Here is a 17001-nt window from a genome sequence, read left to right on the forward strand (position 1 = left end):
GTAGTCATTACCAGTGAGTCCAAAAACCTGGAACTGGCCTTAGGCTGTCTCTTGCTGAGTGGCAGGGTGCTTATTTTGCAGCGTTCTACTAGTTCTTGAGTGTCCCTCAGTAGTTCACCAAAGCAAGCTTCACTTCTGTAGCTTTTCAATGTGTCTGTCAGGGAGCCGACTAAATCTACGGCTTTTGATAAATCAAGATTGCTAGATTGAAGCATGTCAGACAGGATTTTGATATCCCCGAGCACTTTACAAAAAGTAACTAAAAGTGCTATAAACTGAAAATCAATATGAGCCAAAAGACCCTTTGCTTCCACTTTTCTATCTCCACTGTTATTTTCAAGGGAAATATCTTGCAGAAGCCTCAAAACCGCTGGAAGCCTGTCTCTCACATTGTGACATGCCAGGTATCTACATGCCCACCTAGCATCTATTAGTCTCTGGAGCTCCCTAGGCTTGTCTTGTGGATACAGCTCTTTTTGGACAGCAAGCCACTTGGTGTGAACAGCAGAACCAGTTACAAATTTATAAATATTCTGAAGAAGAGAAAAAATGTCTTCACCTTCAGGCACTGACTTTACCACATCAACAAGAACGAGATTCAAACAGTGTGCGTTACAGTGTACATAAAATGCAAACTTGGCATCGTTTTTAATGCGTGCAGCAACACCTGAATGCTTCCCACTCATCACAGAGGCACCGTCATAACCCTGTCCTACAAGGTTGTTTCTGTAGTCCAGACCATGCTTCTCCAGACACCCCACTATCATTTTGGTCAGACCCTCAGCATCCAAGCTTTCTGCCGACTGAAAGTGAAGGAAGCTTTCATGTATGGCACCACTGTAATAGTAACGAACTACTAAAGATATTTGTTCTTCCTTTTGTAAATCTCTAGTCTCATCTGCCAAAACACTGAACACCTCACTTTGTTTAACTTCAGCTATGATTTCTTTTTGAACCATTTCAGCCAATCCCTGCAGAATCTCATTTTGGATTTGGTGGCTAGTATACTTTGCATTGCCATGTGCATCTAACCTTGTCTGCACAAAGGGGTCATGCTTTGCAATTTCATTAAAAATGGCTAAAAAATTGCCTTTATTGTCAGAGTCATCAGACTTCCTGTGACCCCTTTGTGCAATATTTTGAGTTGCTGTTAATAGTAACACCTCAGCAACTGTTTTAATGTATTTTTTATTTTCTTCAACTTTCTGTTTCCTACCCTCATTTAAGGCATCAAGAATAGATCTGTTACACTCATTGACCCTTTTGTACTCAGTCCAGGCATACATTGCATTTATGTGCTGCTCTGATTTTGAATGAACTTTAAACCCAGCATCCTTAAACAAGGCTTTTTTCCAGTTGAAAAACCCTGCTTCAGATGTGAAGGATGATTCTGTATAACTAGGGAGGGAGAAATGCCTGCATGCAAAACAGTAACTGGCATTTTGAGATACAGAGTACTCAAGCCATGGATTGTCTTTGTACCATGGCTGTTGCTGTAGCTGTTGAAAGCCCTTGTTCTTGTTCCATGCTGAGTTCTTGGGAACTTTGACAGACATGGCTGAGCTGGACCTTCCGCTTTAGTTCTTGAGATGTCTGGAATAAATATTAGGTAATTATATTAAGTATTTTAAGAGTATTTTTGGGCAGACATCTCAATAAGTTAAGTTGTAATTAGTTAAGTTTCTGTAGCATAACATGGGTAGTGTGTGCCTACCAACTGGTCCTTTTGGTGTGCAATAGGTTGTGCTGGGTGGGGGGAGTTCAGTGCCATTTCCTTCTGCTTCACTGTCTTCCTCCCCAGAGTCTGACTCTGAATCTATATCACCCTCATCTCTCTCTGGAACTTAATTGTGAAATGCATAAACAGACACAATAAAAAATGCAAAAAGCATCATGCTAACCATTAGAATTAGGCTTATTGGATTTTACTACTTAATAACTCTCTGTCACAGCCTCTAACCTAATGCTGATACACTTGGGCCTGGTGTCTCCTGGCTGGCTTCTCCAGGTTGGTCACTGCTGCAGGGTTCTGTCTGGTCCTGGTCTGGCCCTGGTTTTTGCCTCTTTAAGAAGAACTGGGAGATATTCCCTTTTCTCTTCATTTGGGCTCTACACAAAATAAGACAGCCTGGTATTTAGACTCCATGACTGTTTGGCAGAGACAACACTATTTTAACTATTATTTAAACTATAGTTTTTAGTTTTCTGTAGCTAGCTAAAATAATACTAAATTAAAAATAGATTAATTAAATTAATTAATATAACTAGTTAGGTTATAATTCAAAGCTTTCATATGACATAGCCTACTTACATTTCAGTCATTATAAAACTTAACAATGGTTTTTCACATATTCTTACCACACACATTTCAAGCAAGAGCTGGGAGATATATCCTGGCCAAATGAATAAAACATTACAGGGCAGCATGTGCATTAAACATATGTTAAAAGAATCTGTCTAAAACACGATCTATCAGCACTAGCATGGCTAATATAATAAACGAGGCACTACGGAGCGGTGCACAACCATTTTTTTTTTCTTTTTAGAAATGTATGACAAGTGCCGCCTCTCATTAGGAAGGTAACACAGCGGTTACCGCTGAGCGGTAAAATGTTGTAAATACCTGCAAAACTCCTCAACGGTGTACTCTAAAGCCGCGGGTGTGTTTTGAATCAAGCAGGAACCACATGTCAGCTTAACCAATGAAGAGCGTCAGTGAGCAGCATGTAGCTACTACTGCATCGGGCTGCCTTCAGGGACAGTCGGAAATTACAGTTTTCCTGGCAAATCTTTGCCGATCTCATAAGTATTATATTTTAAAATTACCATTTCCAGTGGGGTGGCAGTAGGGGTGGCAAGGGCTCTGTTGGGGGTGGCAAATGCCACCCCTGCCACCCCTCTGGCTCCGCCACTGCCACAAACATCTAGTGACTTTTGCAGACTTTGGCAGTAAACATAGCTAAATAAAGCAGGTTTTTAACATTTTTAATTTTTTTATTTTGTTCTCGTTGCTGAGAATAGACACACACAAAATCCAGAGAAAGATAACAGAAAATTTTTTTTGTTCTAAAACATGATTTAAAGGGGCTTTTTTGCTTAATTTCCCATTAAATAATGACTATTATATTTCAGATTTGAGATGATTTGCAGCTCTCTGTCCCCATCAAAATAGGACTTTCTCACTTTATTAAAAATATTGTTTGTACAGGTAAACAACCACTTTGCAAAAATAAAGTCTCTTTACAAAGAAACTTGCAAATGTAGGGAGAATGTCATTGCAGCTGATTAACATTTTAAACCTTAAATAATACCTGACCTTTCCATCCATCCATTTTCTGTACACCCAAGGTCCCAGTGGGGTGCTGGTGTCCATCTCCAGCTAACATTCCAGGCGAGAGGCGGGGTCACTCTGGACAGGTTGCCAGTCTGTCGCAGGGCAACACAGAAACAGACAGAACAAACAACCCACACATGCACAGGGAGAGAACATGCAAATTCCATCCAGAAAGACCCCGGGCCAGGAATCGAACCCAAGACCTTCATGCTGCAAGGCAACAGTGCTACCAACTGTGCCACCGTGCAGTCTACCTGACCTTTCCCTAAATAGAAAACATTTTGAACCAATTTGAATAATAAACAGAACTTTACTGTAATATTTGATAACTGGGTTTAATTGGAAGGCATGTTTGATTGGATTAAAATGACCTTGAGATGAATCAAACCCCAAATCCAAAGCATAAAGTGTTTTTGAATCGAATTGAAAATTAAATAAAAACGTTAAGCATTATCAAAAAAACAGAAACAAAGATGCCATTTTATAATTTCTTATTTTGACGAAACAACTACCAGAGCATTTGAAACCTCTCAGACTGAAGCAGGAGATGACACCATCATGGTATATGGAGACAAAAAGCACATAGAACAACAGGAGACACAAAGTTAATGAGATGTTATAATGACACAAACTCACAGAGAGAAGAGAGGAGGAGTTTGGTGCATCATATACCAGGTCTCCCACCTGCAGTGAGGGTCTAATACATGCTTCAGGGTCCCCAGAGCCCACACCAGAAGCTCAAAGTGAAGGCTTCAGACTTAATCTTAAAAGCAGAGAGGCCGTCAGCCTCCTGAACCCGAACTGGAAGTGGTTTTCACAGGAGAGTAAGCTTCTACTTTTAGAAACTCCAGGAAGTGCAAGTAAGGCTGCGTTCTCAGAGCATAGTGCTCTGTTTGGGTAATATGCTACGATGAGGTTAATAGAGCTTGGTTAAAAGGGTTTGGTATACGGAGGAGCTTTTAGATTCTGTTGTCCTTCCCAGTTCCCAAAGAAGTCTATTATCTTCATATTTTGAAGGATCTGGTGAGGTTTGCAGAGACAGACTGGGTCATCCAGCTACATCCAGGAATATAATGGGGCAAACTAGAGGGAGACCAAGTGTAGCCTTGTTTTTAGCACCAGTCGGAATCATCGTGACATGGAATTTGTTGTGGGATAAAAGAACAGTTCAGTATTTAAGTTTCAGTTGAAAGGTAAGCAGTAATATTTTATTTACATCTTCATTTAGTACCAATCCAAATGAGTGTGTCTCACAGGCTAAAGCTAACAGCTAGCTTAAGAGGGACCGAGACCAAAGCAGATCTTTTCAACTTTCAGACAACTTCATTCTAATAAACTTTAGAATGTTTTTTTGTGAACGCTAATAATGAATTCTTAAACCTTTATGCCTTTGGCCTTAGGGAACATAACAAAAAAGACTATTTACAAGAAATAGATTTAGGAGGCAGTGCTCCATCATTTACGTCCATATGTAAATGATATTGAGAACAGGTTTATATTTAGAAAATGTTCTCTTTACAAAATAAAGGGTTGTAAAAAGCAAAAGCACTATTACTAGTACTATTATTTTCTTATTTCCTATTGGACAGGTACTCTGAAGGGAATTGCAAGCTCAGTTAACAGTACATGTTTCATGCAGGAAGATCATTGTTGGTTCACAGCTTCGAACAAACCCCAAAGTGTTCAATGCAGGGTACATACAGAAACACTGTGGAAAAACCAGAGTGTTGATTTTGTTGGACATCTGCTTAGTATTGAACACTGTTGACTGTGATATATTACCAAAGCTAATAGAGAGCTGGACTGGACTTCTCATCGGAGCAGACAGAAGTCAAGTGTGGGGTACCCCAGGGTTCAATCCCGGGGCCCCCTCTATTCAATATCTACAAGCTCCCATTACCTCAGATTATATCAAGGAATATGTAGAGTAACCATAACTATGCAGATGATACACAGCTCTACATTATGATGTCACCAGGTGACTCTGAACCCATCAAAGAACTATAATGGAATGGAGGTGTGGAATGTGGGGAGGTGCTATAACTTTCTCCAGAAACAAAACTGATGGTGTTATGTTTGGACCTAAAGAGGAACGATCTACCGTCAGCACACATCTTCAGTTATTACAGATGGAAACTAGAGATCAGGCCTGGAATCTGAATGCAGACCTAAGACTTCAGAGTCACATAAAGACAGTAACAAAGTCAGCCTTTTATCACCTGAAGAACATTTCCAGAATTAACAAGATGTAGAGAAACTCACTATCTTTAGTTGTATAGATTACTGCAACAGTGTCTTCACAGGTCAGACAGTTGCAGCTGATCCACAATACTGCTGCTCGTGTTCTCACTAAAACCAGGAAGAATACATTAAAGATCTGCTGTTGTTGTATCAACCTTCCAGACCTCCCAGGTCTTTTGGTTCTGGTCTGCTCTGCATCCAAACATGGAGAAGCAGCATTCAGCTTCTATGTTCCACAAATGCAGAAGAAACTTCCAGCAAACTGCAAAACAGTCAAAACACTGAGTGCCTTTAAATTTAGACAAATATCCTATCTGTTTAGAGTTGCCTTTCATTAATAACAGCTGGGACATTGATTGAAAGATTGGTGGTTTGAGAAGACAGAGCAGATACAAAAGAAACAGAAGAACTGATGTAGGAGTCATTTCTATGTTCATGAAAAGTAAAATAGCAGGAGAGGGAGAACGTTTAGCTCCATTGCCTTCCTGTAGGAAGGTGCCACAGCTAAACAGAATGCTAGACCAGATGTAGCTTCAACGGAGACAAAAATAACAATAAGTTAACAGTTAAACTAGCAGCAAATAATGCAGTTTAGATCAGGATAACCAAACCCCTAAGAACGAGGCATGAAAGTCACAGAACCAGGGAAAACCATCATATCATTTTAGAAGTAAAAATGAGTTCAATGACACCTTTTAAATCCTGGTGGAGTTTTTTTTAATATAGAGCAGTTTTAGAAGTATACATATAATACCTGTAAATGCAGATACATTGATCCTTCATTTCTCAGAAGCATCCAGTTGCAGTTTGATAAGGACTAAATGAGTTGATGGTTAAAATGAGCCTAGTCTAAAGTCCACTTAGAGAGATAAACACAAGGATATAAAAGCACAAAGAACAAGGTCCCAGCTGCTGTACAAGTCTTTACAGAAGGCAGAGCAGTGAGGCTGCTGTGAGGATCCTGTTTTTACAATAGTGTCTTTTTAAATTTTTAAAGAAGGTCATGAAGTCATTGCACAGAATTGTAAGAAAAGCATGACCAAACAGAGTCATAACTCTGTGCGGGTGGCTTCAGCGCTGGAAACAAAAAAAGCTGTTCTTGTTTACTTCAATGACTGATGAATAATGTTCTTTGTGGAAGGAGCTCTGGAGGAGGACCTTTGTGCAGCTGCAGCAAGGAAATTGTTTTTTTTCTCCTCGATGTTTTTCTTGTATTATTACATTTTCAATTTGTTCAAAGCCTTGCAACAAGTATTTTTCCAACTTAGGAGTTGAACTGATTTCACCTATAAACAAAGCTGCTTGTTAAATTCTAAGAGTAATGGCATTAAACAAAGGGGCATCCATTATTAGGAAGTGTAAAGAAATGTAAAATGCTTTCAGTAGGTATGGAAGGTACACATCAAGCTTATTTCTAGTTAATAAAGTTATAAAGCCAGCCAAATGAAGCTTCTGATAAAGTTGGCTCAGTTACTAGGCAACTTTATCAGAAGTACCAGGGATGTTTTTTAACTTGAGCTAAGGTAATCTATAAAGGCTTACTGTAAATTAGCAAAGACTATTTTACTACTATTGAAAAACTATTGAAAAACTTGAGATTATAGTGACACAATAATTGAATGTCTAAAATGACTAAAAAAAAAATAAAAAATTATATGCTTCTATAATTAGTAATAATTTGCAAGAGTCAGTAATGGCTTAATTCAGCAGCAGACATAATCAAATAAGAGAAATACATCATTTTAATCTAATCTTTCTCTCCCTAACACTGACACTGAAGGAATCTAGGTTGAGGCTTTGGGAGATGGAAGATGGTTTGCATACTCCGAGTTGATCATTTCAAAAGATCCAGCGATGGAGAATCTCAAGGTTCTGGTTCTGATGGACTCATATAAACCCAGATATTTCATTTTGTCTTACATAAGTTCATTGCTGACCCAAACAAGGACATAAGACATAACTGAGACATAAGGCTCAGATCTCCTGATTATTACATTCTGGCTCTTCTTTTTTTTTTTTTAATGTGCAATTTTTTGGATTTAGGTATTGCAGTCAAAAGATGTAATCCAATAGCTCTGCATGACCTTTATTTTTTCTTTATCCAAAGGAAAAATAACATTTACATCACAAGTTAATATTATGTAGTTCTGGTGTTTCACACTGTCAGATCAGAACTAGAACTCTGACAGAAAGATGACCAATCGCAGCTTCACTGTTTCTCTCTTCATTGCTGCCCATTCTTAAGAGAAATGAGCTGCTAGCAGCGCTGCTATCCATCCATCCATCCATTGCACGCTTATCTATAGTGAGATCACGAGGGAGGCTGGTGACTATCTCCAGCGGTCAATGGGCGAGAGGCAGGGATCAGGCCTGGACAGGTCACCAGTCCATCGCTGGCAGCGTTGCTAATTTGCGGCCATTCTGCTTCATGTGTTCCTGCAGCTGCTCCTGATTAAATTCATAATTGTGCAGATCTCTGATAGCAGACATGTCTGCCATCCACAGCTAAACTATGATGTTGTTGGAGTTTGCTGTGAGGTAATCACGAGCCAATCAACAAATGTGGTCAGTTGTCAATCAAATGGTTTCAGTACCAGACCTGGCTCAGTGTGGCTGGTACTGTAGTAGATATGAAAATCTGAGCCAGCCAGGCAGAGCCCACTGGATCTGCTGATGGAAAATGAATCTGTCTGGGACCAAAGTGGATAGAGGCAGTTTAGTGGAAAAGAGCCCCAAGTGTTTTTTTCCTAAATCTCAAACCAATGAAAAAAATAATACTTTCCACAACTTTTTGTTAAACATCTAAGAAAAGAGGTAGAAGACATGCTGAATTACTTTCACTATGCCTAACTTTGTAGGCATTAGATGTGGACATACAGTAGTTGTGGTTCTTGCAGGAATGGTGCCCTGGGCTTCACTGTTAACAGTCTCTCGTCCAGCCTTGAGATATTTATATTCTTCCACCACCTCCACTTCTTCTCCCATGATCACAATAGTGTTTAATCTAATCCTGTTTCTCCTGAAATCAACAATCATCTACTTTGTTTGGTTCACATTTAAAATGAGATGATTGTTCCCACACCATGACACAAAGCGTTCCACCAGCTCTCTGTACTCAGGCTCTTGTCCATCTCTGATACATCGACAACTACAGAGTCATCTGAGCATTTCTGGAGATGACAGAAGTCAGACTTGGGCTGGAAGTCTGAAGTGTAGAGAGTGAAACGGAATGGTGAGAGTACAGTACAGTGCCCTGTGGTACTCCTTTTGTGCTAACCATCCGATTAGACACACAGGCCTTCAGTCTCGCAAACTGTGGTCTGTTTGTCAGATAAGGTGATGACTCCAGCAACACCTGAAGTGCTAAGAAACAACTTTATTGCGAGACCAACACATTTCAGCTTGTAGCCTACAAAACAGCTGTTTCCTAGAACTTCAAGTGACATTGGAGTCATCATGTTAGCAGATTTTTTTGCTCTTGCACAATGGAAGTCAAAGTTGTGCCAGAAATGGTTTGGATTTCTCTGTTGGTCAGGTGATCATTAATCCTGCGATTGCTGAGACCTCCTGTGTCTTGTGGAGTTTCTGACAGAGCAAATCAGGCTGAATTATGTTTAAATGCACTGGAGAAATAAAAAAACACGACTCTCACAGTGTGAGAAACGAGAACATTCTGGCAAAATTTGGGCATGTGAAGCACAGAGAAAAAGCAAGTGAAAATAAACAAGTTAGACTGAGATAAAAAAAGAGAAAAAGATGGCCCTCAGACACACTGCTAACATTAAAAACATTAGTTCTTGGTGGTAAACAGCTGCTAAGACTTTACCAGAAAATAAGCTGCTTTTGAATAACAAGCAAGTTGAAGCTGGTTTCTAAAATGTAGTGGGTCTGTTTTCCCTCCAACTTTAATTTTCTAGTAAAAAGAATGTGTTTGTTCAAACAAGACAAGTTAAACAATAAAAAAAAGTAATACATTTTTATAAGTTCTTTGCTTGGACTGGCAAAGAGGGCACGGGAAGGAGGGATTCTTCTCTCTCACCTCCTTCTGGAGACCCAGGTCAGCAACGAAAGACAGAGGAGTCATTATCGTTAAAGTTAATAACTCCAGGGGCCATTCAGGTGAGTACAAATCCCACAGGAAGCTACGCCTGCAGTGTGCACATCATTATCAATACAGTCAACTCCCTAGTGAAGCTCCATCCCCCTGGAACAGAAAGGAAGAGGCGAGGGGAGATCACAGTTTCATGATCTGTGGAGAATGTGCTTTCGATCCAGGAACACAAACTACACCAAGGGCAAATGTGTTGTTATCAGAAGCGTCTGCATAATTAAAGTATTCATTTCATGTAATTATGGGGTAATCCGGGGGGACGCCAAGTGTTACATTATGAACTTCCTGATATTGAACAACCTAGGCATATGTTGGAAGAGCTGTGTAACACAACACGGATTCAGTCGACTTTCAAGCTCTGACAGAGACTGTTGATGAAAACATGCGCTTCCAGTTTTAACATCTGTTTCTCACCACAACCTGTGAGGTACAGGCAGTACAGTAGCTGTTTTTTTCTTCAGAACACCAAGCAGAAATTAGATTGTAGGCTATTTCCATCCACATTTTGAAGTATTGCATTAGAAATGGAAATGGCAAATTTGAAAATAACTTACTCAATTTCACAGAAGACGTTTTACGTTCAAGAGTTGTGTTTTTTGGCTTTTTCGAAAGCGAGTTAATGTGTTAAAAGCAAGATGGAAACAAGTTTGCTGAATAAGTTCTGACGAAAGGACATTTATCTAACATGTTTCCACTGTTAGAATCATTAGAATTGCATTTCTTTCTGCAGGTCTCTGGACAGCATTTAACATCATCAGAACTAGTTGATATGACAGAATTATTACAACTTGCCTGATAGCAACACATTCCTGAAAACCTCTCTCCATTTTTCTGTGTGGTTCATGTTAGTGGGGAACTTCCGCTTCCTGTTTCTTACAGCCATATGTAATGTCAACAATTGACGAAATTACGCTTTGTGTAGCTTGGTTGATTTGCACCAGTAGACGTAAACACACCTAATTCGCATTTTCCTTTTTTCTGACATTTGAAAAGTTTGCTTAAAATTCACAATACAATCAGATGAAAACATAGCTACTAAAATTGCTGGTCCCAGATGATCTGTATCCGCTATGAGCTATTTTGAAAAGACAAATTGGTAAAAAACAGCAATGCTTACATGTCAAGCTGTTAGAGACATACCCCAAAATCAGTTGTAATCACATTGAACAGTGGTGAAAAGGCAGCTAAGGCAGCATGGAAGTGAATATTCACTTCACTGTGTTAATCTATCACATACAATGGCAGTAAAATACACTAAAGGGATTCAAGATTAGTTGAACATGTTGGCCTAAATATGTTGTAATTTTCTACTAACTAAGAAACTCACAAAACTCCAAAACTCTCCAACTGTGTTTGTTCAAACACAGTTGGAACAAACACTCCAAAACTCACAGTCACTTCAAAAATTTATATCTTTTGTTATATTTTTCACCCATGGAGGTTGCCATTTTTTCAACTGATAGGTTGATGACACTGTATGTTTGATTCTGTAGTGGAATCTACAGAGTAAATACAGGAAAGATAACTTTACCCGAGTTGTTGTTTATCATATTGCGTGCCACACTGTGTTGCTGTTGGCTGTACTAAAACAAAAAGTGAGGTGAATCTGAATTGCTACCCACATGAAAAAAAGGAGAGCGCATTGGGAGAGAGCCAAACACAACTTTCAAAGGACCTACATTTGTGTCCTCAACATTTCTCTCCAGAAGACATTGTGTCATTTATATGAGCAAAACTGACGAAGGCTCTAGCAGGTGAACGAAGACCGGGCCCTAAACAGCTGTTACCGACACAGAGCTACAGATGCTGGGAGAAATATCAGACAAGCAGCGCTGGGAGTTCTTTTAAATGCTAACAGAGCTAGAACACCGGTACTGAATATGAAACCATGACCAACACCTGACCAAGACTGGACCCTAAACAGCTGCTATAAACACCAGATCATACAGTTCGAGCAGAGATACGTGTCATTCATTGCGTAATTTATGAAGCTGAACGCAGCAGCAACATTAGCAGCAAAACACCAGCTCCTACAGCCAACTCTGTCCTCTTCCTCTGTTTGGTCCTCCTCATCTTCATCACCTCTTGTGATTTCTACATTCCCATTGATTTCAACGTGCTCAGGTTTAAGGCTTAAAGACGTTACTCATCACTGTTTTGGCTGGACTGAGCTAGAGTAGTAGATTTCATTTACCCAGAATGCACTGCAGCGTGAATATGGTGACTTTTGTGTGACATTTTACTAAAATATATAAAAACTAAACAGCCTACAGTATTAATACTGTATTGTTTCTATATCTATATGCAATATTTCTCACATAAAGTCTATTGTTACAACTAATCATGGATCCCTTTAAAATTTACTATTGGAACATCTAAAAATGTGGAAAAAGTAGAACAGTTGTGTATGGTTTACTTTGACAAAGCATGGTTTAAGCTGTATTCTAGAATAATCTTAATGTTTTCTAACTGTTAAAACAAAAGTTATTGTCATATGAGGAAAAGGTGGAATAGGTCCAGTGAACAGCCAGCTGAGCTGTGTCTGTGTGTGATAGACACAGCTCTGCCATGGAGCCCGCCGCTCGGAAACCTGTCCGCTGCAGTCGGTGGCGTTGACCGTAAGGACACACTCAAATCTAGCAGGGCTCAAGAGTCACACACGCTAACATGCTGTTTGATTTCCTTCAGCTGAGCAGCTAATTAAAAATCTGGCCTCCAACTGGCACTATTTCTGCCCTCTTTCCTGGTGGCTCTGAAGGAGAGCTGAGGGTTACCAGCAGAGAGATTCTCATTAGAAGATACTTATGAGGCAGGATTTATTAGAAAAAAACACAAGTTCTGATTCTGGCTGTGTTGTATACAGTCTTATTATTTAACTTGATTCCTCTTTATCTTTGTTTTTCAAGATTTAGTGTATTTAGTTCTGGTTTATAATCTAATTTGAAATATTTAATTATGCTATAATTATTATCATTACAGTGAATATAAAATGTTTGTGCACCATGGTAAAATGTATTTATTTTGCAACTTAATAATAAATAACTTTTAAAAATATGAATTATACACTTCATTAAATAATCTGTACATTTTAAGATATCTAATGTTTTTTTTGTTCAAAAGTTAGGACATTCTATCATGTAATAGTTACTCTTATTCACTATTTGTTGAAATACTCTATGCTAGGCTATATTGCTGAGTTTCAGACACATCACCCGGATGATGCGCAAAATTCAGATGGAGCTCAGGAAGTGGATTTCTCTGGTTCTAACAGAGCAAACTGGATCACGAGTAGCTAATGCCCTAAATGGACTGGCACAGATGAGATATCCTGAAAAAATATGTGTATATTTAGGACAAGATCCATACTGTCTCAGTAAAAAAGACTTGCCATAGAATGTTGAGGATCTACCCATCGTTGAGGCGATCGACACAACTAACTATCTGGCACTGTAGACCCCATCTTATACGACGAGTCAGATGAAAGCTTTTTAAAGCCTGGAAGCATACAATCATTTTGTTTCATGTTGGGCCAACCATTTAGGATCCAAAGGATTGAATGGCTGAATTCTGAATTTCTGAATGAGGCCTGTGTCAGTGAAGCACATCACATCCCACCACTCTGAGCTCTGACTACACATCCAGACTGCTCTCCAGAAGTTATAGTCAATGCTCCACCAAAGGTCACTGCAATTAGTTATAATTCTTTTTTTTTTTTTTTTAGCTTCCTTTGTGTTATGGTCTTGTGACAATATTGTCAGCTTCCATTGCTGAATAAACTATAAAATTGTTCAAGATCTAGCTTTTTAATTTGAATTGGATTAAACTGAACACAATAACCTCCATGCTTCACAGTTGGAATAAAGATAATTTTCCTGGAGTTTTGTTTTAAACTCATCTGTCAAAAAGTCATAATTCAAAAAAGTCCTGGATAATATGAACTAGTTGGATCTAGTTCATTTTGTCACTTGAGGTTCTTTTCCACTAAACTGCCTCTATCCACTTCAGTCCCAGACAGATACATTTTCCATCAGCAGATCCAGTGGGCTCTGCCTGGCTGGCTCAGATTTTCATACCTACTACAGGTGCAGTACCAGCCACACTGAGCCAGGTACGGTACTGAAACCATTTGATGGACAGCTGACTGCATTTGTTGATTGGCTCATGATTACCTCACAGCAAACTCCAAAAGACATCATAGTTTAGCTGTGGACGGCAGACATGCTGTCTGCTATCAGAGATCTGCGCAATTATGAATTTAATCAGGAGCAGCTGCAGGAACACATGCAGTAAGTTTTGCAGCAGAATGACCGTGAATTAGCAACGCTGCTAGCATGTATTTGGTAAAAGGTATTTTATTTACATAGGTAGAAATTGGTAAATTTACATCCCCTCTGAATTTAAGGTGGTTTGGTCCTTCACAACTGGGACTATTTAAGGCTGCAATTGCACCTGTGGTTTTGTTCTTGATGCTGTGTATGAAGAATAAACTGTTGCTGCTTCCATCTTGCTCTGCCTCAACCTTCATCCTCACGGAAAATCCAGTGGCAAAAGGCCACCTTGTTACAAGGAGCAAAGACTTCCTCCAAGACCAAGGAAAAAGTGTTAATGAGGTATGTTTCTATATTACCTGGTAGGTTTTGTGCCGAAAGATGTAAACACACATTAGGTGAGAAAGGAAAGACCATAAGAGGTTTGAATTTAGTTCAAAATGAATGTGCTGTAAGGAGACCACTGGTGATAATGGATCCAGGTTGCAGTGAAGGGCACCTGGCCAGCAGATTGCTCCAGCTATATGAAGCACACCCAACAACAAGCTAGCAGTTTAGCAATGCCAGCTTCCACATGAAAACAGATTTTCAACATGAAACCGAGGTGAAATGTCACATTTATACATGGGCGCTGATAACAGGAAGTCAGTCTAATGCCCGGCCATATATAACGTAATGAGACAGTATTCCCAGAATCTCTCTCGTGTCTCCTAGAACTAAATGAGCTTTGTTAAAAGGCATTCAGAGAATGCTATTTATAGTGAAGCTGGGGTTTACTTGACCTGGAGGGTTTCTGGTTAGCTTTCTTGGAAGGGATTCACTTGCTGGCTTATGTTTCACTGTAGAATATTTTTTAATGCAATTAAACAATTTTGTGGACTTCCTCAGAATCTATGAGTGTAAAGCATGGAGGTAATCAAATTCAGTTTGCTTTGAAGGACAGCAAAGGAAGAAGGAAAAAGGCAGAACCCGCTTCTGGTTTCCCTGAACATGAGAGGCTTTTCTCCAGACACTCCAGATTTATTCCATGGTTCAAAACAACAATCATCATACATAATGTACAAACTATCACTTGCCTTCAGTGTTTTCACATTTTCTAATGTTACAACCATCAATTAATTACGATGTGTTTTATGATGATTTAACATGATACACTATGGTTGTTTTCCCACCTGATAGTCCAGTAAACTCTGTTTGATTGGAGTCAAAATTTGCAACATTTTCAGCATTCACCATGTCAAACTATCCAAACCCTTTTAAAAACCTGTTCACCTCCTCGCCTGTGGTGGCACTGCACCAAGAACAACTGAAGGAACAACACAAAAACCTCAGAAGAAGACACTGAGCAAAATGTCCTTCTTCCGAAGTGTAACAAAAATTTCAGTGGTTGTGGGATTTCTCTTTTGTCCTTGGCAAAATATATGACCTGCTTGAGTCTTGTGTGAACAGTGTCTCTGTCAGAACTGACAGAAACGTACTGTACCGTATTGGGCTGACTGCTGTCCTGATACAGTCGACGTTTTAGCCCCTGATTCCGAACACATCTGGTCCGACTGTGCAGAGAAAATGAGACAGCAGCCGTTTGGCACTCACTTACCATTTGCATAATCACTCTCAATCAAAAAAGGGTTCAATGTAGAACATGAGGGGCAGAACCTCATGCCTTCAGCCATTTTCACATGTCTGAGTCAGAATGCAAGAGCACATCATGGCGTTTGTTACTGGCCCACAAAGAGCCACACAACAAAGTAACATATAATTTATTCAATTATGTGTGATGAAAACAAAATCTGTGAAGAGCAGACTCACCTCCAACCTCGCTGCGTACGCTCCAGTCGGTGTATAATTACGGTTTACGCCGTTTTAATCCTTGATTGGTCCCATTTTCATCTGATTTGAGAACTGTTAAAATGTCCATCAATTCATTTTGTCCTGTGAACAAAAGAGAGTTGATGCCCTTCAAAAGTTAGAAACATTTTGAACATTTCCGAACTTTCAAGAGCAGGTTTTGGATGAAGCAATTTATTAACAGCAGGAAAAGATGTGACATTGGAAAACAACACAAGGGTAATTGTTACAGACATAGCTGCCACTGGTCTTAATGGCTTTTTTTAACCCAGAAAGTGATTTGCCACCTTCATAGAGGTCACGTTCAACCCAATAGGGTGGTTCATGTCAGGGAAAAATATTTTTTGATTTAAAAATAACATAAATGTTCTGAAATTTTTAACATGGTGGCAGTGAAATGGAAAAGTTCAGATAATTTTTCTTAACAGTGAGATATTGTGTTAGTAAATCAAACTAAAAGGAAATAAACCTTAGAGGATTTTTTAAAATGAATGATTATCCTGGTGTGATTTTAGAAATTCAGTAATATTGTACTGGCATTTTCACGTCGCAGATGTTTCATATTCTCCATTTCATACATACTGTATATATTTCCATCATAGGCGTAAATCCCGGAGGGATCGGGGGTTCCAAACCCCCCCAATCTTGGAAAAGTCTAGAATTATAGAAGTAGTGGGCCTCTGATATTCACAGAGATTAGGGACCAGAACCACCTACAAAGAGCTGAAATCTGTGAATGCTTGAGAGTCGCCCTAAACACTTATGTCTGTCTATATTAAAAGTTCAAACAAAAAATATACCTTAATATCAGTGATGTGCAGTGAGGTGCAAAGCTGGTGAGGCACTGACTTTATCATAATCAGATATACAAATGTTGACCACCTGCATGTTATTGTTTACATAAGGAAATTTTGCGCTGGAGGGCAAAAGGACTATTATTTTACATGACATCCATAGCCGCGCTGCTGCGATAGAATAACTCCATTAACTCAACGAAAATTGGAAATTTTAGTATTATTAATTTCATGCTGTGCTCCATAACAAACTCAAAACCACGTCTTTCTCATTCTGTGCATTGGCCAGGCTACACACAGAATTGTTGCCATCGCAACTGACAACAACGCCCCTAAAAAAGACTGAAATATTTCCCACACAAAGAGCCGAACATTCAGTCTGTTGCAGTAGTATGGTTTTAGGCT

The sequence above is a fragment of the Xiphophorus hellerii genome, chromosome 20 (assembly GCF_003331165.1).
Source record: "Xiphophorus hellerii strain 12219 chromosome 20, Xiphophorus_hellerii-4.1, whole genome shotgun sequence".
Lineage (NCBI taxonomy): Eukaryota > Metazoa > Chordata > Actinopteri > Cyprinodontiformes > Poeciliidae > Xiphophorus > Xiphophorus hellerii.